Source organism: Gossypium hirsutum, chromosome A13 (assembly GCF_007990345.1).
Source record: "Gossypium hirsutum isolate 1008001.06 chromosome A13, Gossypium_hirsutum_v2.1, whole genome shotgun sequence".
NCBI classification, from domain to species: domain Eukaryota; kingdom Viridiplantae; phylum Streptophyta; class Magnoliopsida; order Malvales; family Malvaceae; genus Gossypium; species Gossypium hirsutum.
In genome coordinates, this window is record NC_053436.1 from 50,029,046 (window position 1) to 50,052,550 (window position 23,505).

Here is a 23,505-nt window from a genome sequence, read left to right on the forward strand (position 1 = left end):
TTGCCTGTACATATTACCACCTTTGTAACCGAAGCTATCTAGTACGCATAATAGCCTGTACTTAGTACTACACATACGACCAACAATTCGGTACACGTAGTAGCCTGCACTTAGTACTACACACGTGACCTAACCATCTGATACACGTAGTAGCCTGCACTTAGTACTACACACATGATTGAAGTTGTCGGGTATGCATAGTAGCCTGCACTTAGTACTACACATGCGACCTAACTATCTGGTACACGTAGTAGCCTGCACTTAGTACTACACACGTGACCTAAAACCATGTTAAAATCATAGTGCCCTGCACATAGTACTACACATGTGTTCTCACAATGGATCATTCGTATCATTTCTATTTCGAAGGTTCAACCGGGAAATTCCTCACTGTTCAACATTTAACAAACTCATTCATAGTATATTTTGATTCGTAATTTACATCAAATGATCATTCTATAGGCAGCCACATCTCATATAATAATGAAATATAATAACATAAAAAGAATCGATATATTATTTACATACAAACTTACCTCGAATGCGAGCACGACTATTTGTTCTAATTTAGTCCATAATCTCATTCATTCCCAATCTATGCCCGAATCTCATTTTCCTTGATCTATAATATCACATTTAGCTTAATGATTAGTCAAATTATTCATATGGGTCCAAAAATCATATTTTACAAGTTTTCATTTTGACCCCTAAACTTTCACATATTTGCACTTTTCTCCAAGGCTCGTAAAAAGATTTTTATCCAATTTCCTTGCATTTTAAGCCTAGCCGAATCATTTTCATAACTATAGCAGCCCCTAATTTCCACTAAATCACACTTTTATGACAAATTTTGTAACTTTTGCAAAAATAGTCTTTTTTGACAATTTCACTGAAAATCACTTAGTAAAAGTCGTTTATTACACACCGAGCATTCATTTTCTACCATTAGACACCAAAACACATTTATGTCATCCTTGGGTAAATTTTTAAACACAAACCCTAGCTTAAAATATGGGTAGAAATGAGTAGATCTTGTTACGAGGATTTCAAAAGCGTAAAATTCATTAAAAATGGGGCTAGAACAGACTTACAATTGAGCTTGAAAGCTTGAAAAACCCTAGATATGTCTTGTCCATGCAAGTTTCAGCCATGGGGTAGAACATGGACAAAAATTGGCTTTAATTTTTTAATTCATTTTAATTACTAGATTACCAAAATGTCTTTAACTTAAAAATATTTTATTTCACCCATTTCATGTCCATTTTTGTCAAGAAATTATCCAATGGTCTAATTACCATTTAAGGGCCTCCAATTTAAAATTTTATAACAATTAGACACCTCTAACATGTAGAACTCAACTTTTGCACTTTTTACAATTTAGTCCTTTTAACCAAATTGAGTGCCCAAACGTCAAAATTTTCGAACGAAATTTTCACGAAATCATCCCGTGAAATTGTAAACCATAAAAATATAATAAAAACATATTTTACTGTGTCAAATTTGTGGTCTCGAAACCACTGTTCTGACTAGGCCTAATTCGGGATGTTACAACTTTCACTAATGTTATTTTCTTATTTCTCAACTCTTTGATCTCACGAGCTAAAATATGTATCGGTTCTTCACCGTAAGACATATCAGGCTGAATTTCATCCTCAGTCGGGGAAATGACATGCAAAGGATCTAATCTGTACCTTTGTAACATCGATACATGAAATATATTATGAATCTTTTCAAGCTCTGGTGGCAACAATAATCTATAAGCAACTAGCCTGATACGCTCGGTAATATCATACGGCCCGATGAACCTCAGACTTAGCTTGCCTTTTCTACATAATCGAAGTACTTTCTTCCACGGTGAGACTTTCAAAAACACTTTATCACCTATCTGAAACTCAATATCTTTTCTTTTTAAATTTGCATACGATTTTTGACGATCCGCAACTGCTTCTAGACTATCTCGTATTACTTTCACTTTTTCTCCTGTTTCTCTGATCAAATCAATCCCATAAATTTTATTCTTACTAAGCTCTATCTAGTATAACGGTGTTCGACATTTCTGACCGTATAAAGCCTCGTAATGAGCCATTTTGATACTTGATTGAAAATTATTATTATATGAATATTCAATCAATGACAAGTATCGTTCCTACGTACCTTCAAACTCAAGAATACAACATCTCAACATATCCTCGAGTATCTAAATAATTAGTTCGGATTGACCATCCGTCTGTGGATGGAAAGCAGTGCTAAAATGCAGTTTCGTACCTAATGCATATTGTAGTTTCTTCTAAAATCGTGATGTAAACCTCGAATCTCTATCTGAAACAATAGAAATAGGTACTCCATGCAATCTCACAATCCAAGAAATGTATAACTCAACAAGCTTATCAAGGGAATAATCTGTATGATCAGGGATAAATTAGTCGATTTAGTCAATCTATCAACCACAACCCAAATTGCATCTTTCTTACTCGGTGACAGAGGTAAACCCGATACGAAATTCATCGTGATTTTGTCCCATTTCCACTCAGAAATCATAATCGGTTGTAACAAACCAGATGGCACCTGATGTTCAGCTTTAACTTGCTGACATATCAAACATTTCAAAACAAAATCGGAGATATCTCTTTTCATTCCAGACCACCAATAATGTAGTTTCAAATTGTTATACATTTTCGTACTACCTGGATGTACAGATAACCGACTACTATGAGCTTCGTTCAAAATCATCTGAATTAACTCTAAATTTCTTGGAACATAAATCTGATCTCAAAATCACAAGCAATCATCATTATCAACTCGGAATTTAGAATCAGAATTTGATAAACCGTAATTTATACATATCTTTATCCCATGCTCAGCCCATTTATGAATGGTTTCTCCTTAGATTTGGTGAATTCGATGCTCCTAATCCTTTAATTTCATGTTTTATACTTAGGAGAGCATAAGAGAGTAAAAAAAGCGAGAAACGGGCCGAAAAAAGAGAAAATAGACCTACGTGGGAAATCAACACGGCTTGGACTTCCTCACACGGGCATGTCACACGGTCGTGTCCATCTGACAGGATTGAAGCATGACTTACACGGGTAGACTACACGCCCGTGCCTATTCAATAGCCCTGACCACAGGCTGGAGTAATCGCATACAGTCGTGTCACACAGGCATGTCCCTACCGAGCCCAAGTATAGTCTTATTCGGAAAAGGCCAATTTTTAAGGCTCTTAGGCATTCAAAGGCCTATGTAAACACCTGAGGAGGCACTTAAGAGGGGGACGCAGAGTAGGAAGCAAGGAATTACTCAAGGAAAGCCGATTGATCCATCTCAGAAGCCGAATTCATCATCAAGACTGAAGATCTCTCTTCAAGTTCTTTCAAGAGTTTTTTGGGTTTTCTTATGTTTTGTTATCTTTATGCTTTTGAGATGTATTCTTTCATAAGTATGAACTAAACCCCCTAAATGCCTAAGGGGAATGAAAACTAAGACGGATCTTGTTATTATTATCTAAATTGTATGATAAATATTTTATTGTTCTTAATTTTGTGTTCTTAATTCTTGTTTTAATATTCTAGGATATTGATTCAAGTTAATGCTCTTATTCAGAGGAGGGATAGACCCTGTCTAAGAGTAAAATTGTCATAAATAAGTGGATTTAATTGCGCGCCTAGAGATAGGGTGACAAGATTTTGCCGGATTAGGGTGAAACCTAATAGAGGAATCCATAGATCAAGTTAATGCAATTCTAGGGTGTTAATTAGAAAGAGATTTCAATTATTCAACCTAGGGTTAGACGTTATTAGTCTCGAGAGAGATAATAATATAACTTAGGGATTTCTACGGATCAAGTCAAATGAATAAATCGTCTGATTCAGAGTCAAATAACAAGTGAAGTCTAGGTGGATTTTTCCTTAGGTATTGTCTTAATCAATCGAATTTTCTCGAAAGTATTTTCCCAAATTTTCTTTCTGTGCATTCTTAGTTTAGTAATTAGTTTAGATAACCAAACCTCTTAATTTTTAGGTAGATAATAAAAAGGAAGTAAATACTAGTACTCGTGGTTCCTTTGGGTTCGACAATCCGATATTGCTGAGGTATACTACTGTTCGATAGGTACACTTGCCTTAATCGTGATAATAAGTTAATCTCAAGAACGATTCATTCATAAATCTTTAAAATTTGTCACGAATATCACGCATCAAGTTTTTGGCACCATTTCCAAGGAACTAGGATATTAGGAACACTAAATTTTTATTACTTTAGCCATTTTACTTTTATTACAATTTAAAATTTTATTTTCTTTTCTAATTCTTCATTTATTTTCTTCTGGAAAGTTTTTCTAGTTTATGACCAGAAGAAATCCGTCAGGATGATTACTATTTGATAGTGAGATCGATCGTACAGTTAACAGAAACAAAGAGAAATAACGCGAAGCTTATGATACACAGAGGAAGAGCAAGAGGATGATACTTCAACCACAACCAATGAGATGGCTGAAACCAAGAAAATCAGCTACCTCCTACGATTGCTGTTAATCAGAATCCTGCTCCGCGCACTATGTATGGTTATGCTAAACCTTTTTTAACAAGAACTAAATCGAGCATAGTTAGACCTACTGTAGCTGCAAATAGTTTTGAACTGAAAGCTAACACAATTCAAATGATACAGCAATTTGTTCAGTTTGATGGTTTGCAGGACGAAGATTCAAACGCTCACTTGGCAAACTTTTTGGAACTATGTGATACATTTAAAATTAATGGCGTTTCTGATGACTCCATTCACCTTCAGTTATTCCCTTTTTTATTGAGAAACAAAGCTAAACAGTGGTTGAATTCGTTACCACGGGGGTCAATCACTACTTGGGAACAAATGACAGAAAAGTTTTTATTAAAATATTTTTCGCTGGCTAAAACGGCTAAATTACGTAATGATATCTCTTCTTTTGTGCAGATGGATTTAGAAACACTCTACGATGCATGGGAGAGATACAAGGACCTCTTGAGAAGATGCCCTCATCATGGGTTACCACTCTGGCTACAGGTTCAAACCTTTCATAATGGTCTGAATCCTTTGACTCGACAAATGGTTGACGCAGCTGCTGGCAGAACCATCAATAATAGGACACCTGAAGATGCCTATGAATTTATAGAGGAGATGTCACTGAATAACTATCAGTGGCAAGTCATGAGGAAAATGCCAACGAAAACAGCTGGCGTTTATAACGTCGATTTGGTCACCATGCTCTTAATCAGGTAGAACTCTTGAATAAGAAAATTAATGGTTTTCTTAGTTCTTGACAGGTTCACCCAGTAATGCAGTGCGAAGCAAGTGGAGGTGGATCAAGCAATTCAGAATACCCACCCTATGGCAACAACATGGAGAATAAGCAGTTAAATTACATCGGTAATAATCCTCGATCTCAAAATAATCCTTATAGTAATACTTACAATGCAGGTTGGAGGAACCACCCAAATTTCTCATGGGGAGGCCAAGGGAATCAGAGACCACCACCTCCAGGCTTCCAACAACCACCCTACCAATAAAACAAAAGGCTGAAACTTGAGGAGATGCTAACAAAATTCATCTCAGTGTCAGAAACTCGTTTTTAGAATACCGATACAGCACTAAAAAATCAACAAGCGTCGATCCAAGGGCTTGAAACTCAGATAGGTCAGCTCGCTAAATTGATATCCGAACGACCACAAGGTAGCCCGCCGAGTAACACTGAATCTAACCCAACGGAGCAAATCAATGCAATTAGCATTCAAGATGAGGAAGGGTTAGTTGCACCTGAACTAGAGTAGAGGCAGGAAACTGTGGTAAGTAAAAGTATGGGTGAGGTAGGCCACAATGACCCAAAGCCAGTAAGTACAAAATATAAACCTCTTGTGCCATAACCCAATGCGACAAGGAAAGACCGTACAAATGAACAGTTTGGTAAATTCTATAAACTATTAAAGAAATTACATATTAACTTACTGTTTATCGAAGCTCTCTCACAGATGCCAAACACAGTCAAAGTGTTAAGAGAGCTTCTAACAAACAAACGAAAGTTGGATGAGGCGTCGCTTGTGGAGTTGAATGCAGTTTGCTCAGCCATATTACAGAATAAGCTACCTAAAAAATTGTAAGATCCAGGGAGTTTTACGATTCCTTGTTTAATTGGTAGTTTAGATGTTCATAATGCATTGGCTAACTTAGGGGCAAGCATTAATGTTATGCCTTATAAAATGTTTAAACAGCTAGGTCTTGGGAAACCCAATTAAACTAGGATGAGCATTCACTTGGCTGATAAAAACATTAGATTTCCTAGGGATATCATTGAAGATGTTCTTGTTAAGATCGATAAATTTATATACCCAGTAGACTTTGTTGTTCTAGACATGGAAGAGGATAGTAACGCACCTTTGATTTTAGGATGACCCTTTTTAGCAACTGCTAGAACCATTATTGATGTTGGTACAGGTGAACTCACACTTTGTGAGGGAGACGAAACAATCACCCTTCAAGCTCGTAATTCGAGTAACACATCAAAAATCAAAGGTGGTTGCATAAATCATTCTACTAGTATTGATCATGTGGTGAAACCCTCTATGCAGGAAACAGTTTCGAAGAACGCATATGAGTCGTGTTCAAACAACAACAAAGGACCTATCTATGAAGAACAAAGGCTACAAATTGAGGAGCTAGATGGATGACGGACACAGAAACCAAGAACACCCGATAAACCGAAACCTAGCCAGAGCAAGCTCAATACCTCACCAAATTAACTTAAGGTTGGAGACAAAGTACTACTAGATGCAGCAGATCCTTGCCTTGCCACTCCTGAACCTAATAAAGAAATTCCTCTTACGGTACTCAGTATTTTCCCATATGGTACAGTCGAGGTAATTCATCCCAAATTCGGCACATTGAAGGTAAACAATACTCGTCTTAAACCTTATGTTGATAACGTTGATAGCAGGGATGAGGAGTGTAAACTCCTCGCACCACCTTAACCATGCAGAAGAGAGGTAAGTTCAATTTAAGACTATAAATAAGCGCTTCTCGTGAGGCAACCCGAACACTAACAGTAATGATTTATTTAAGTTTTAGCTTTTAACATCTAGCATACTAATCGAATCATGGAACGCAGGCTTTCTAAAGACCACACGGCCAGGCACACGGGCGTTATTAGGCCGTGTGAAAATAGGGCAAAAATTTTTCCCCCACACGGGAAGCGATAAGTCACCACGGCCGTGCGACATGGCCGTGGACGAACCTGCCAAAACAGCACGCTCGTGCCCATCACCCGTAGGTGAACCTGTCAAATTAACACGGGCGTGGACCTATGTACACGAGCGTGGGAGAAGCGAACGAAGCAAGACATGGTCGTGTTCACCCACACGCCTAAAGAACACGGGCGTGGCTAAATGTCAGACGCATCCAAATTCAAAATTCGCGAAATACACGAGCAAAAATTAGGCCACACTCTCATGATAAACCCCTCACTATTCATCATCTCCCTCCCAAAAAAAATCCCTAACCTTAGCCACTGCAACTTCACACACCTTACCCCCACGCCCTTGCGCCGCCTACAACACCGATTCTGATGCCCCAAGCTCCTTCCATATACTATGTCATCCTCACAAGGAAAGAAAACCGTTGTCCCCGCCTCGAAGAAGAGAAAAGGAGCAGCGTCATCCTCGGGTCCTACCACAGAGATTAGGCACTCATTCCTTTAGGTTCCCTTGGGACCCCAAGAGGAATTATATCAGATATTATGGGCCCGACCCCTAGGTGTAGGCCACTGCATTGACTGGGCTGAACTAGAATAGATTCATATGGTTGACGCCATCCGAGCCCTCTTGACAACTGACCCGTGGGTGCTCTTCTTTGAGATCGTCGAGCTGACATATCTCGAGTTTACATTAGAACTCTGTTCAACGTTCCATCTTCAGACCGTCATGACAAACTTCGACGATCCTAGAACGGTCCAGTTTCGCTTTGGTGGTCTAGTACGCCAGTTAAGCGTACCCGAGTTCGGGATTGAACTAGGGCTGTACACGGAGGAGTTCATGGACGACAATGAACTCAACACCCTCCACCGCCACGTCCACTACTCCCCCTCAAAATGCTAGAGGGACCTCGTCCCTGCCTCGGCCACCTACGATCCTAGCTGCTCTAAGGCATCGGCTCTCCCTCCATCCTTGAGGTACCTACACGCCATCTTGGCGCACACTCTGATGGGACGATGAGAGAGCACCGGCGGCGTCACCACCCATGACGCCTATTTCTTATAGAGAATGGCGAACGGGCATGTCCTCGACCTTGCTTACTTCATCGCCCTCGCCATCCGCCATCAGATGGAGCGACAAAAGAGAGGGGTTATCTCTATCGGGCCCTATGTGAGTCGATTGGCTCGGCACTTCGGGCTCCTCAACACAGCAACACAATCATCCTTCCTCACTCTCATCGGCCATATGTCCCCACAGGGCATCTCGAGCATGCTAAGTATGAGGATGGTCGAGAAATGACGTGGCACCTACCCTCTTCAGTACCGCCTCGTCCAGTCCACCGAGGAGGAGGACCCAAAAGACATTCCTGATGATGTCCCTCCATGTCATGAGGACCCGCCGTCACAGCCACCACCTATCCATCGTCCAGTTCATGCAATGGCTTCATATTCTGACATCTCTGAGCGCCTTACACAATTTGAGCAGCAATGTTTTCAGCGCTTTGATCACATTGATGCGGCTCTACATCAGATTTGTCAGCATTTCCACATCTCATCGCCACCACCACCTCGCGAACCATCCGGCAATGACGATGTTTAAAAACCTTTTATTTTTTATTTTTTATTTTTATTTTCACTTTTATCTTTATTTATCTTAATTAAGTACTTTTTATTTCATTTTCCTTTAATATTATTTTATTTTTAGTTTTTATAATTTTTATTGAATAATTTATAGTTTTGGCTATTTCATTACGAGTAATTATGCTTCATTATATTCCCTAAAATGTTTCTGATTCTACCACAATTATAAAGAGCTCCAAAGCTCATCATTGCATAGGAACTACAAACTCCCCTGGGAAAGGTTCTCCACGACTGCCATGTCCTGCTCGACCACGACCATAGCTACCACCAGATATAATAATCTTTTGGCATATGATTTTTGGACTAATGAACCTGTACCACCACCGGAGTATCCTCCTCCACCCTCATCATTTCTTTCGCCGATTATTCTCCATAACTCCAATTCAAGGACTTCATTCATCATTCAGGAAGTTTCACTTCTCCCCCTATCTTATGATTATATATCTATATTTTTCAATATATCTATCATTGTATATTGAGGGCAATGTACATCTTAAGTGTGCGGGGGTCTTTTATATCATCATTAGAAATCCCTGAATTTTGTCTTATTCGCACGTGAATTACTCATATCACTATTAGAATGAATTTTAATTAATTTATGATTTTTGTTGATATGTCTTGAATTAAAACATAGGCAATTATGCATTGATTGTTTAAACTTTAAAGACATTAGGGAATCAAGCATGATAAGTTGATTTTTGAAGAATTAAAAAAAAACTTTTAGGTTGTTTCCCTAACTTTAGGTATTATCTTGAGTTGAAATTCACAAGTTTGAACATAAAAAAAGCCATAATTTTTGTGAGATCTTGAGCCTTTAGAGCATATTTAATTCCTTTCATGCTCACTTTTATTATGAGTGCATCAGTATTGATTTGTTATTCTAGAACTTGCTTGATTAGGCATGTCAAGACCACACCATTTGATTTGATATGTCAAGATGATAAAGGCACTTAGGTTTAACCCACTCACTCCAAAAAAGCCTACCTCCATAATTAGCCCTTAGTGAACCCCTTTTGAGCCTAACAAGCCATTAATTAATTTACCCTCAATATTAACCCGTAAGCATTATTGTTGAAATCCCCTAATTTGATCCCTATTTTTGTCGAGATTTGATTTGAACAAATTCCTTAGTTATGTTTTTTTCTTCTAAATATTTGACTTGCTCTTAAAAAATATAATAATACTTACATACTTATTAGTAGTAATTCGTCATTTTTGAGCTTGAGTGTTAATTCCATATTTTGAGAAGAAGCTCATAAATTCAACTAATGACTGGTTATTTTTTTAGCTAGGTAATTTTTCAATTAAATCTCGATTCTAACATCTTCTTTCAGCTTATGACCACACCCCCTAACTAAAGACACATTACAACCCTCTAAAAGACCTTTTTGATTGATGTATCAACTCAATATATAGTGGTGGAGATTTGATTTTCAAGCAAGCCTATGGAAATTGCTTTTCATATTGACCAATGAGTGCTTTAATTGATGTTCTTAAACACCTTGACTGATTTGAGTGAATCTTTAGTGAGGATGTTAAACTCTGTGAGATTTTGATGAAAGGTAATCACTTAGATGAGGGGAGACACCTATGTTTTCGTGATAAAATGCTCAACTTGGAATGTTTGAAACTTTGATGTACTTTTACTTGAATTTTCAATGTATGATTACTTATGGATTATTTGAGATATTATTGATAGGGATTATAAATTGAGAAGAATTTATTTTGATTATAAGTTGAGGATTTTTGCTTCAGGACAAGCAAATGCTTAAGTGTGGGGGTATTTGATAAACCGTAATTTATACATATCTTTATCCCATGCTTAGCCCATTTATGAATGGTTTCTCCTTAGATTTGGTGAATTCGATGCTCCTAATCTTTTAATTTCATGTTTTATACTTAGGAGAGAATAGAGAGTAAAAAGAGCGAGAAACGAGCCGAAAACAGAGAAAATGGACCCACGTGGGAAATCAACATGGCTTAGACTTCCTCACACGGGCATGTCACACGGCCGTGTCCATTTGGAAGGATTGAAGCATGACTTACACGGGTAGACTACACGCCCGTGCCTATTCAATAGCCCTAACCATAGGCTGCAGTAATCGCACATAGGCGTGTGACACGGGCATGTCCCTGGCCAACCCAAGTATAGTCCTATTCGGAAAAGGCCAATTTTTAAGGCTCTTAGGCATTCAAAGGCCTATTTAAACACCTGAGGAGGCACTTAAGAGGGGGACGTAGAGTAGGAAGCAAGGAATTACTCAAGGAAAGCCGATTGATCCATCTCAGAAGCTGGATTCATCATCAAGACTGAAGATCTCCCTTCAAGTTCCTTCAAGAATTTTTTGGGTTTTCTTATGTTTTGTTATCTTTATGCTTTTGAGATGTTTTCTTTCATAAGTATGAACTAAAACCCCTAAATACCTAAGGGGAATGAAACCTAAAATGGATCTTGTTATTATTATCTGAATTGTATGATAAATATTTTCTTTGTTCTTAATTTTGTGTTCTTAATTCTTGTTTTAATATTCAAGGATATTGATTCAAGTTAATGCTCTTATTCAGAGGAGGTATAGACCCTGTCTAAGAGTAAAACTGTTGTAAATAAGTGGAGTTGACTGCACGCCTAGAGATAGGGTCACAAGATTTTGCTGGATTAGGATGAAACCTAATAGGGGAATCCATATATCGAGTTAATGCAATTCTAGGGTGTTAATTAGAAAGAGATTTCAATTATTCAACCTACGGTTAGAGAGATAATAACATAACTTAGAGATTTCTACAGATCAAGTCAAATGAAAAATAGTCTAATTCAGAGTCAAATAACAAGTGAAGTCTAGGTGGATTTTGTAACACCCCGAACCCGAGACCGTCGCCGGAGTCGAACACAAGGTGTTAACAGACTTCAAACCACTTATTTGACATTTCCCAGACAAGCTGCCAATCTGCATACTAGTCGCTTTAAAAATCATATCTTGAGTTCTGAAACTCTAAATCCAGTTCCGTAAATTTTCCCTGGAACTAGACTCATATAACTATATGGTAGAATTTTTGTAGAATTTTTGGTCAGGCCAATTAGTATAGTTTATTAGTTAAATTCTCCCATATTACAGGGTGTGACTACATTGACTTTCATGCATTACGATTTGGATAACTCCCTGCACAGAGCTTCAATACTGATGCCGTTTGTTTCTATAGAAACTAGACTCAGAGAGGAATCTATACATATATGGCATGACTCCTAATTATCTTTGGTTAATTTATAATGAATTTCCAAAGTCGGAACAGGGAACCCAGAAACCGTTCTGGCCCTGTCTCACGAGAACCTGAATATCTCTTAACATACTGTCCATATGATCTTTTCGTTACCTCTATATGAAAATAGACTCATCGAGCTTCGATTACATAATTTATTCACTATTTAATTCCATTCCTACTAATTTTTGTAATTTTTCAATCCCACGTCACTGCTGCTGCCAGCATCTGTTACTGAAGCAACTATGCCCATTTCGTGATTTCTCATTGATCTAACTAGTAATTCATCATACATATCACAAAATTATAATCATGACTAGCCATACCAAAGGCTAATCATTGTCAAACATCTCCCTACTACACTATTGCCATATCATGAATCTTAACACCAAAATTAATCAGCCATGACATATGGCATAAAAATCGAATTACCAAGACTTACGACCTAACGTTATAAAACCAAATCCAACCGAACATTTATGCCATTTTCGCATGGCTAAAAGTTTACATACCAAATTTCAACAAAACATATTAGCCTATACATGCCGAAATGTTCTCCTAGACCGACTAAAAAGAAGATACCAAAAGTTGCTAGCCGGTGTGATGACTCCGATGACGGCCCGATCACGCAAAAAGAGACGAGTCCAAGAAACCTAAAATAGGTGACAAGGAAACACCGAGTGAGTATATAACTCAGTAAGTCATAAGCAATGCACTACCATCCATTAATAACATTATCACAAGAGGAAGCAAAATGGAACGAGGCTAGTTACTCCATCCATACCGAACCATACCATAGTTCCTCAAACCTATCGGTTCAATCTCATACCAAGTCATGCATTCACATTCCATATACTAATCAATAGGATATTTGAGGCATTTTCATACATCATTTTATTTTCGTTACAATCATACAACTAAACGACCTGTCACCTATTCCACGATAAATCTTATGTACGTGACTTCAATTATAATTGTCACATAGGTTCAAACTTACCAAGCTCAACTTCAAATATAAACATAGCGCCTATTAGTCACGAACTCAAGGTACTTACCCGATCCGCTGTCCGTGATCAACTCAATAATGTCGCACACTTAGTGTCCATAGTGATTCAAAAGTATATATTAAGTCTGCACACTCAGTGCTATATAATCAACTCGCACACTTCGTGCTATATAATCAACTCGCACACTTAGTGCTATATAATCAAACTCGCACACTTAGTGCTATATAATCAAACTCGCACACTTAGTGCTACATAATCAAACTCGCACACTTAGTGCTGTACAATTTAAACCCGCACACTTAGCGCCAATCTCATGATCATAAATGTTTATACCCGCACTCTTAGTGCCGAGATCAACAACTCAATACATCTCACCTCTTTTCTTTTCATTCAACACTTTCATCACCACATACATACATGTATATATATATTTATCATTCCATTCAGCATCATTACATAGACGTTATGACCATTTAAATTAATACAAACTATATGCTTAATGACTTACTTTATGTTGGGTAAAATAATTCCAAGTCGGCTACTCGATGACCTTCGATTTCCCCTTGTTGGACGCCTCTCCTTTAGGTTCTTGAGCTTAAATAAATAAATCAACTAGTTTAATTACCTTGCTAGTTATTTATATCCCATAACATTAATAGTTTCCTATCAAAAGAAGCATACGGCAACATTTTATTTTTATTCACCTTATGCTTTTTACTAACTTTAAGCCATTTGGCTATTGATCACCTAAAATCCAATTACTAAAATTAACCCAATAAATATTTCAATAAAACACACATAAATATTATATACACGGCAACCACCCTTGTTAATTACTCATATATATTTTAATAATTTTCGTTTCATCTTACAACCATTCTTGTTCAAAACATTAGAACCTTAACTAATACTTATAAATTGTCTCAAGGCCGAATGCATTCTTACTTCCAAAGTAACATAGTCGATGATATATTTTATTTCAAGGTACATATTCATAATTCAAATTCAACCATATAAACCAATATCACCCACTTGATCAATTATAGAGAATTAAAGTTAATATCACAATGTGTACTCTATATGGCCCATTATACATAATCGAATTTAACATCATCTATATATTTACTCATATGGCCGAATATACATACCCCCATATAATATCATTTTCATTCCATTTAACACTTAATTTCCACCACATAAACACTTGGCCGAATAATCCTAAACTAGCAAAACTCCACATTTGTTCATACCATCTTTTAAATTCACATGTATATTTTATTTTTACATGAACCATAGCCGAATCGTTTTAACCATGAGTAACATAACAAGCATAAATCATACTTATGGATATACCATGGCCGATTCAATCTAATCACATCCAAAATCATCAACCATTTTCAATGCATATAACATATATAAACATGAATAAGTTTCATATAATCCTTAACACATTAATTTCTTTCATCAACAATCTTTTGTTTCTTTATCCATCAAAACTTAAAGGTAAGAAAAAATCAAGTTCTTCTCACACATACCATAACCGAAAGTTCCATCCAACACTCTAAATTCAAAATTTTAGTATGGCTAGGTAAGAAAAACGTGATGATTAACCTGAACAAACTAAGATTTCAAAAGAAAGATTAACAAAATTTACTAACCTTCTCTTCATTCAAAAGGTCGAATGCCTTTGCCCCCCTCTTTTTCTTCTTCTTGCACGGCTAAGAAGAACAAGGTAATAACCCCCTTTTTTTTCTCTTTTATTATCCTTAGTATTTCTTTTATTATTTCCTTTCTTTTACATAAAATAATGACCACTTCATGGAAATTTACCACATATTCTAATATATGCTCCATCATGGCCGGCCACTATGTATAAAAAAGGAGTATTTGACATGCAAAGCCATTATTTTCACTACATGCTTTAATAGGTCCTTATAAATTAACCTATCACATTTCAAAATTTTCTCACATAAGTCCTATTTACTAAAATTCACCTACAATTAAACAAAATTCAAATATGAAATTTTCGCACATGCATATATACATATAATAAGCATCGAATATGACAGCTAATTATTTTTATGACTCGATTTAGCGGTCCCGAAACCACTTCCCGACTAGGGTCAATTTTGGGCTGTCACAACTCTCCCCCACTCAAGAAATTTTTGTCCCCGAAAATCTTACCGGTAAATAGGTTTGGGTATCGTTTTTTCATCGAGCTCTCGGTTTCCCAAGTAGCTTCCTCGATCCCGTGTTTGAGCCATAACACCTTTACTAACGGAACCCTTTTGTTTCGCAACCCCTTCACTTCACGAGCTAGGATACGCATCGGCTCTTCTTCATAACTCATATCGGCTTGAATTTCAACCTCCAACGGACTAATTATGTGCGAAGGATCAGATCTATAGCGTCGAAGCATCGAAACATGAAAGACGTCGTGAATCTTTTCAAGTTCAGGGGGTAAAATCAATCGATACGCAACTGGACCGACTCGTTCGGATATTTCGTATGGCCCAATGAATCTCAGACTCAACTTGCCCTTTCGGCCAAATCTGAGTACCTTTTTCCAAGGCGAAACTTTAAGAAACACTTTATCTCCCACCTGATATTCAATGTCTTTTCGTTTCAATTCCGCATACGATTTCTGACGATCCGTGGCTGCCTTTAGACTTTCACGGATTACCCTTACTTTCTGTTCGGCATCTTTAATCAAATCGACTCCGAAAATTTTACTTTCACCGAGCTCGGTCCAAAACAATGGTGTACGGCATTTACGACCGTACAAAGCCTCGTAAGGTGCCATCTTAATACTTGATTGAAAACTATTGTTGTAAGCGAATTCAATCAAAGGTAAATACCGTTCCCATGAACCACTAAACTCGAGGATGCAACATCTCAACATATCCTCAAGTATCTGAATTATCCGCTCAGATTGACCATCGGTTTGTGGATGAAAAGCGGTGCTAAAATGCAGCTTGGTACCCAAAGCTTCTTGCAATTTCTTCCAAAATCGCGAGGTGAATCTCGGATCTCTATCCGACACGATAGAAAAAAGTACTGCATGTAATCTCACAATCTGAGAAACATACAATTCGGCTAGTTTATCCAATGAAAAATCCGTACGCACGGGGATAAAGTGAGCCGACTTAGTCAGTCTATCAACAACAACCCAAATCGCATCCTTCTTACTTGCTGACAATGGCAATCCGGACACAAAGTCCATTGTGACTTGATCCCATTTCCACTCGGGTATCATGATCGGCTGAAGTAATCCTGAAGGCACTTGATGTTCCGCTTTCACTTGTTGACATATTAAACATCTCGAAACAAAGTCGGAGATGTCCCGTTTCATACCATGCCACCAAAACCGACGTTTCAAATCGTTGTACATTTTCGTACTCCCCGGGTGAATTGACATTCGGCTACAATGAGCTTCGTTCAGAATCATCGAAATGAGTTTTGAATTTCTTGGAACACACAACCGACTTCTGAACCTCAAACAATCGTCATCATCAATTTGAAATTCGGATTCCATATTCAGAATACATTCAGCCCGTTTTGCAACCAATTCATCGTCGACTTTCTGAGCTTCACGAATTTGATGAATCAATAATGGTTTGGCCTTTAATTCAGCTACTAACACATTGTCGGGTAGAACAGACAAGTGCACATTCATCGCTCATAAAGCAAACAGTGATTTCCAGCTTAAGGCGTCCGCAACCACATTAGCCTTTCCCGGGTGGTAATCAATGACAAGCTCGTAATCTTTCAACAACTCAAGCCAACGTCTTTGTCGCAGATTTAAGTCTCTTTGAGTCATCAAATATTTGAGACTTTTGTGATCCGAAAATACATGGCACTTTTCGCCAAACAAATAATGTCGCCATGTTTTCAAAGCAAATACGATGGCGGCTAGTTCGAGATCATGGGTTGGATAATTTCTCTCGTGTGGCTTCAATTGTCTCGACGCATAGGCCACAACTCGACCTTCTTGCATCAATACGCAACCCAACCCGAGTAGGGATGCGTCACTATAAATGACAAACTCTTTGCCTGATTCGGGTTGCACTAAAATTGGAGCTTCAGTCAAATGAGTTTTCAGTTGATCGAAGCTTTTCTGACATTTCTCCGTCCATTCGAACTTAGCATCCTTTTGAAGTAGCTTCGTCATTGGTGTGGCTATCATCGAGAAACCTTTTACAAATCGTCGGTAATAACCGGCGAGCCCCAGGAAGCTCCGAACTTCGGTAACATTTCTTGGAGGCTTCCAGTTAAGTATGGCTGAAATTTTACTCGGGTCAACTCGAATACCCGATGTGGATACCACATGACCCAAGAAACTAACCTCTCTTAACCAGAACTCACACTTACTGAACTTAGCATATAACTTCTTATCCCGCAAAATTTGCAACACTAATCTCAGGTGCTCAGCATGTTCGGTCTCATCTCCTGAATAGACTAAGATGTCATCAATGAACACAACTACGAACCGGTCCAAATACTGTCTGAAGATCCGATTCATCAAATCCATAAATACCGCAGGGGCATTAGTGAGCCCGAACGGCATCACTAAGAACTCGTAGTGACCGTACCTCGTTCTGAAAGCAGTTTTGGGTACGTCCGAATCTCGAATCTGCAACTGATAATAACCCGATCTCAAATCTATCTTTGAAAACACTGAGGCTCCCTTTAGTTGATCAAACAAATCATCAATACGCGGTAATGGATATTTATTCTTTATCGTCACTTTATTCAGTTGACGATAGTCAATGCACAACCTCATGGTTCCGTCCTTCTTTTTCACGAACAATACTGGTACACCCCAAGGTGAGAAACATGGTCGAGCGAAACCTCTATCCGTCAACTCTTGCAATTGAGCTTTCAATTCCTTTAACTCGGTTAGTGCCATACGATACGGAGCTATCGAAATTGGCGTAGTTCCAGGTACAAGCTCAATACCAAACTCTATCTCCCGAACAGGTGGCAAACCCGGTAACTCTTCAGGAAAAACATCCGGGTATTCACAAACCACCGGCACAGATTCGGGTTTCTTTTCTAATTCTTTGTCATTAAGTACATACGCAAGGTATGCTTCGCACCCTTTTCTTACATATTTCTGGGCCAACATTGCTGATATTACAGCTGGCAACCCCCTTAAGTCCGTAGACTCAACTCGGATTATCTCGTTATTTGCGCACCTCAAATCAATAGTCTTGCTTTTGCAATTCACAACCGCATCATGCGCGGTCAACCAATCCAAACCAAGAATAACATCAAATAAGTCAAACGGCAAAAGCATCAAATCGGCCGGAAAACAGGATTCTCGGATTATTAGAGGGCATCTCTTACACACTTTATCAACAAGTACGTATTGACCCAAAGGGTTTGACACTCGAATTTTGAACTCAGTAGACTCAACAGGTAGAGTCTTACTGGATGCTAAGGTTTCGCATACATATGAATGAGTAGAGCCAGGGTCAATCAATGCAATCACATTAGTATCAAAGAGAGTGAAGGTACCAGTGATGACGTCAGGGGAGGATGCCTCCTCTCGTGCGCGAATGGCATATGCTCTAACAGGAGTACGGTTCTCGGCTCGAACAGCCGTATCAGAGGCCCCTCTCTGACTACCACCCCTACCTCCTAAAATTCTCGGTGGTCTACCTCTAGTTGTCACTCCACTAGGTCTTGCACCTTGAATCTTATTCTTCTCATCAAGCTCCGTGCAATCTCTAATGAAGTGGTCCTTCGAACCGCATCCGTAACAGGCCCTGTTAGTAGACTTACTCCAACATTCACCTAGGTGTCGTCTTCCGCATTGGGGACATTCAGGTTTCTCTTGACGATTATTGCCCACACTAGCTACCGAAGTAGCTCGGGAGTCCGTCGATGGTCGTGCTCTGATGGAAATTCCCGCAGTCGTCCTCGACTTATTAGTGTCCTCCCTGAACTTCTTTACAGCTGAGAACGGAGCTTTACCCGTCGATCTTTTACGATAGTCTCTAGCTTCAAATTCAGCCTTCTTCTTCTCCTTTCCAAGTTCTTCCGCCTTGCAGGCTCGTTCGACTAGTGTTACGAATTCTTTTATCTCCAAAATACCCACTAGTAGCTTTAAATCTTCATTCAATCCTTCTTCGAATCTTTTGCACATAGCAACCTCATCAGCTACACACTCCCGGGCATACCTACTGAGTCTTACGAATTCATTTTCGTATTCAGATACTTCATACGGCCTTGCTTGAGTTCCAAGAACTCCTTGCGCTTTTGATCAATGAACCGTTGACTAATATATTTCTTTCGGAATTCCGTTTGAAAGAAGTCCCAAGTAACTCGTTCGTTTGGGACTATGGAAATCAGGGTCCTCCACCAATAGTAGGCTGAGTCCCGCAACAAGGATATAGCACACTTTAGACATTCATCGGGTGTGCATGACAGTTCATCAAACACCCGAATGGTGTTATCAAGCCAGAACTCGGCCCTTTCAGCATCATCAGTAACTATGGCCCTGAACTCCTCAGCCCCGCGCTTCCTAATCAAGTCTACAGGTGGCTTACTCAGCCTCACAGGATCAGTGACTGATGGCATTACGGGCTCTTGGGGTGGATTATTCAAATCCGGGAATTGTTGGACAGCCGGATTGGTTCGGGCATATTGCGCGACCCACTCATTCATCATGGTAAAGAAGGCTTGTTTAGCCCCCTCACCTTGATTATTCGCAGATGACTGAGGTTCAACAGGCGGCGTCCCTTGTGCAGGAGCAGCCGCTACACTTTCAACGTCATCCGCCAAGGTTCTCTCTACACCGGGATCCATTTACTAATCAAAACAAAATTTTAACCGTCAGAAGTCATCACACATTTAAACATTAACATTAAGGCATGTATAGCTAGACTCATACGTGCTATGGTAGTCCTAGAACCGACTAAACCATAGCTCTGATACCAATAAAATTGTAACACCCCGAACCCGAGACCGTCGCCGGAGTCGAACACGAGGTGTTAACAGACTTCAAACCACTTATTTGACATTTCCCAGACAAGCTGCCAATCTGCGTACTAGTCGCTTTAAAAATCATATCTTGAGTTCTGAAACTCGAAATCCAGTTCCGTAAATTTTCCCTGGAACTAGACTCATATAACTATATGGTAGAATTTTTGTAGAATTTTTGGTCAGGCCAATTAGTACAGTTTATTAGTTAAATTCTCCCATATTACAGGGTTCGACTACACTGACTTTCATGCATTACGATTTGGATAACTCCCTGCACAGAGCTTCAATACTGATGCCGTTTGTTTCTATAGAAACTAGACTCAGAGAGGAATCTATACATATATGGCATGACTCCTAATTATCTTTGGTTAATTTATAATGAATTTTCAAAGTCGGAACAGGGAACCCAGAAACCGTTCTGGCCCTGTCTCACGAGAACCTGAATATCTCTTAACATACTGTCCATATGATCGTTTCGTTACTTCTATATGAAAATAGACTCATCGAGCTTCGATTACATAATTTATTCAATATTTAATTCCATTCCTACTAATTTTTGTAATTTTTCAATCCCACGTCACTGCTCTGCCAGCATCTGTTACTGAAGCAACTATGCCCATTTCGTGATTTCTCATTGATCTAACTAGTAATTCATCATACATATCACAAAATTATAATCATGACTAGCCATACCAAAGGCTAATCATTGTCAAACATCTCCCTAATACACTATTGCCATATCATGAATCTTAACACCAAAATTAATCAGCCATGACATATGGCATAAAAATCGAATTACCAAGACTTACGACCTAACGTTATAAAACCAAATCCAACCGAACATTTATGCCATTTTCGCATGGCTAAAAGTTTACATACCAAATTTCAACAAAACATATTAGCCTATACATGCCGAAATGTTCTCCTAGACCGACTAAAAAGAAGATACCAAAAGTTGCTAGCCGGTGTGATGACTCCGATGACGGCCCGATCACGCAAAAAGAGACGAGTCCAAGAAACCTAAAATAGGTGATAAGGAAACACCGAGTGAGTATATAACTCAGTAAGTCATAAGCAATGCACTACCATCCATTAATAGCATTATCACAAGAGGAAGCAAAATGGAACGAGGCTAGTTACTCCATCCATACCGAACCATACCATAGTTCCTCAAACCTATCGGTTCAATCTCATACCAAGTCATGCATTCACATTCCATATACTAATCAATAGGATATTTGAGGCATTTTCATACATCATTTTATTTTCGTTACAATCATACAACTAAATGACCTTTCACCTATTCCACGATAAATCTTATTACGTGACTTCAATTATAATTGTCACATAGGTTCAAACTTACCAAGCTCAACTTCAAATATAAACATAGCGCCTATTAGTCACGAACTCAAGGTACTTACCCGATCCGCTGTCCGTGATCAACTCAATAATGTCGCACACTTAGTGTCCATAGTGATTCAAAAGTATATATTAAGTCCGCACACTCAGTGCTATATAATCAACTCGCACACTTCGTGCTATATAATCAACTCGCACACTTAGTGCTATATAATCAAACTCGCACACTTAGTGCTATATAATCAAACTCGCACACTTAGTGCTACATAATCAAACTCGCACACTTAGTGCTGTACAATTTAAACCCGCACACTTAGCGCCAATCTCATGATCATAAATGTTTATACCCGCACTCTTAGTGCCGAGATCAACAACTCAATACATCTCACATCTTTTCTTTTCATTCAACACTTTCATCACCACATACATACATGTATATATATATTTATCATTCCATTCAGCATCATTACATAGACGTTATGACCATTTAAATTAATACAAACTATATGCTTAATGACTTACTTTATGTTGGGTAAATAATTCCAAGTCGGCTACTCGATGACCTTCGATTTCCCCTTGTTGGACGCCTCTCCTTTAGGTTCTTGAGCTTAAATAAATAAATCAACTAGTTTAATTACCTTGCTAGTTATTTATATCCCATAACATTAATAGTTTCCTATCAAAAGAAGCATACGGCAACATTTTATTTTATTCACCTTATGCTTTTTACTAACTTTAAACCATTCGGCTATTGATCACCTAAGATCCAATTACTAAAATTAACCCAATAAACATTTCAATAAAACACACATAAATATTATATACACGGCAACCACCCTTGTTAATTACTCATATATATTTTAATAATTTTCTTTCATCTTAACCATTCTTGTTCAAAACATTAGAACCTAACTAATACTTATAAATTGTCTCAAGCCGAATGCATTCTACTTCCAAGTAACATAGTCGATGATATATTTTATTTCAGGTACATATCATAATTCAAATTCAACCATATAAACCAATATCACCCACTTGATCAATTATAGAGAATTAAAGTTAATATCACAATGTGTACTCTATATGGCCCATTATACATAATCGAATTTAACATCATCTATATATTTACTCATATGGCCGAATATACATACCCCCATATAATATCATTTTCATTCCATTTAACACTTAATTTCCACCACATAAACACTTGGCCGAATAATCCTAAACTAGCAAAACTCCACATTTGTTCATACCATCTTTTAAATTCACATGTATATTTTATTTTTACATGAACCATAGCCGAATCGTTTTAACCATGAGTAACATAACAAGCATAAATCATACTTATGGATATACCATGGCCGATTCAATCTAATCACATCCAAAATCATCAACCATTTTCAATGCATATAACATATATAAACATGAATAAGTTTCATATAATCTCTTAACACATTAATTTCTTTCATCAACAATCTTTTGTTTCTTTATCCATCAAAACTTAAAGGTAAGAAAAAATCAGTTCTTCTCACACATACCATAACCGAAAGTTCCATCCAACACTCTAAATTCAAAATTTTAGTATGGCTAGGTAAGAAAAACGTGATGATTAACCTGAACAAACTAAGATTTCAAAAGAAAGATTAACAAATTTACTAACCTTCTCTTCATTCAAAAGGCCGAATGCCTTTGCCCCCCCTCTTTTTCTTCTTCTTGTACGGCTAAGAAGAAAAGGTATAACCCTTTTTTTTCTTTTATTATCCTTAGTATTTCTTTTATTATTTCCTTTCTTTACATAAAATAATGACCACTTCATGGAAATTTACCACATATTCTAATATATGCTCCATCATGGCGGCCACTATGTATAAAAAAGGAGTATTTGACATGCAAAGCCATTATTTTCACTACATGCTTTAATAGGTCCTTATAAATTAACCTATCACATTTCAAAATTTTCTCACATAAGTCCTATTTAATAAAATTCACCTACAATTAAACAAATTCAAATATGAAATTTTCGCACATGCATATATACATATA

General features: G+C 37.9%; 1 non-coding gene across 1 annotated transcript; it reads right to left on the reverse strand.

The window, feature by feature from the left end:
* Positions 1-4,911: 4,911 nt before the first annotated feature.
* On the reverse strand, positions 4,912-5,018 carry LOC121213097 (small nucleolar RNA R71). Its single transcript, XR_005908465.1, has one exon. It is a non-coding gene; the product is annotated as a small nucleolar RNA R71 (small nucleolar RNA).
* Between the last annotated feature and the right edge of the window lie 18,487 nt (positions 5,019-23,505).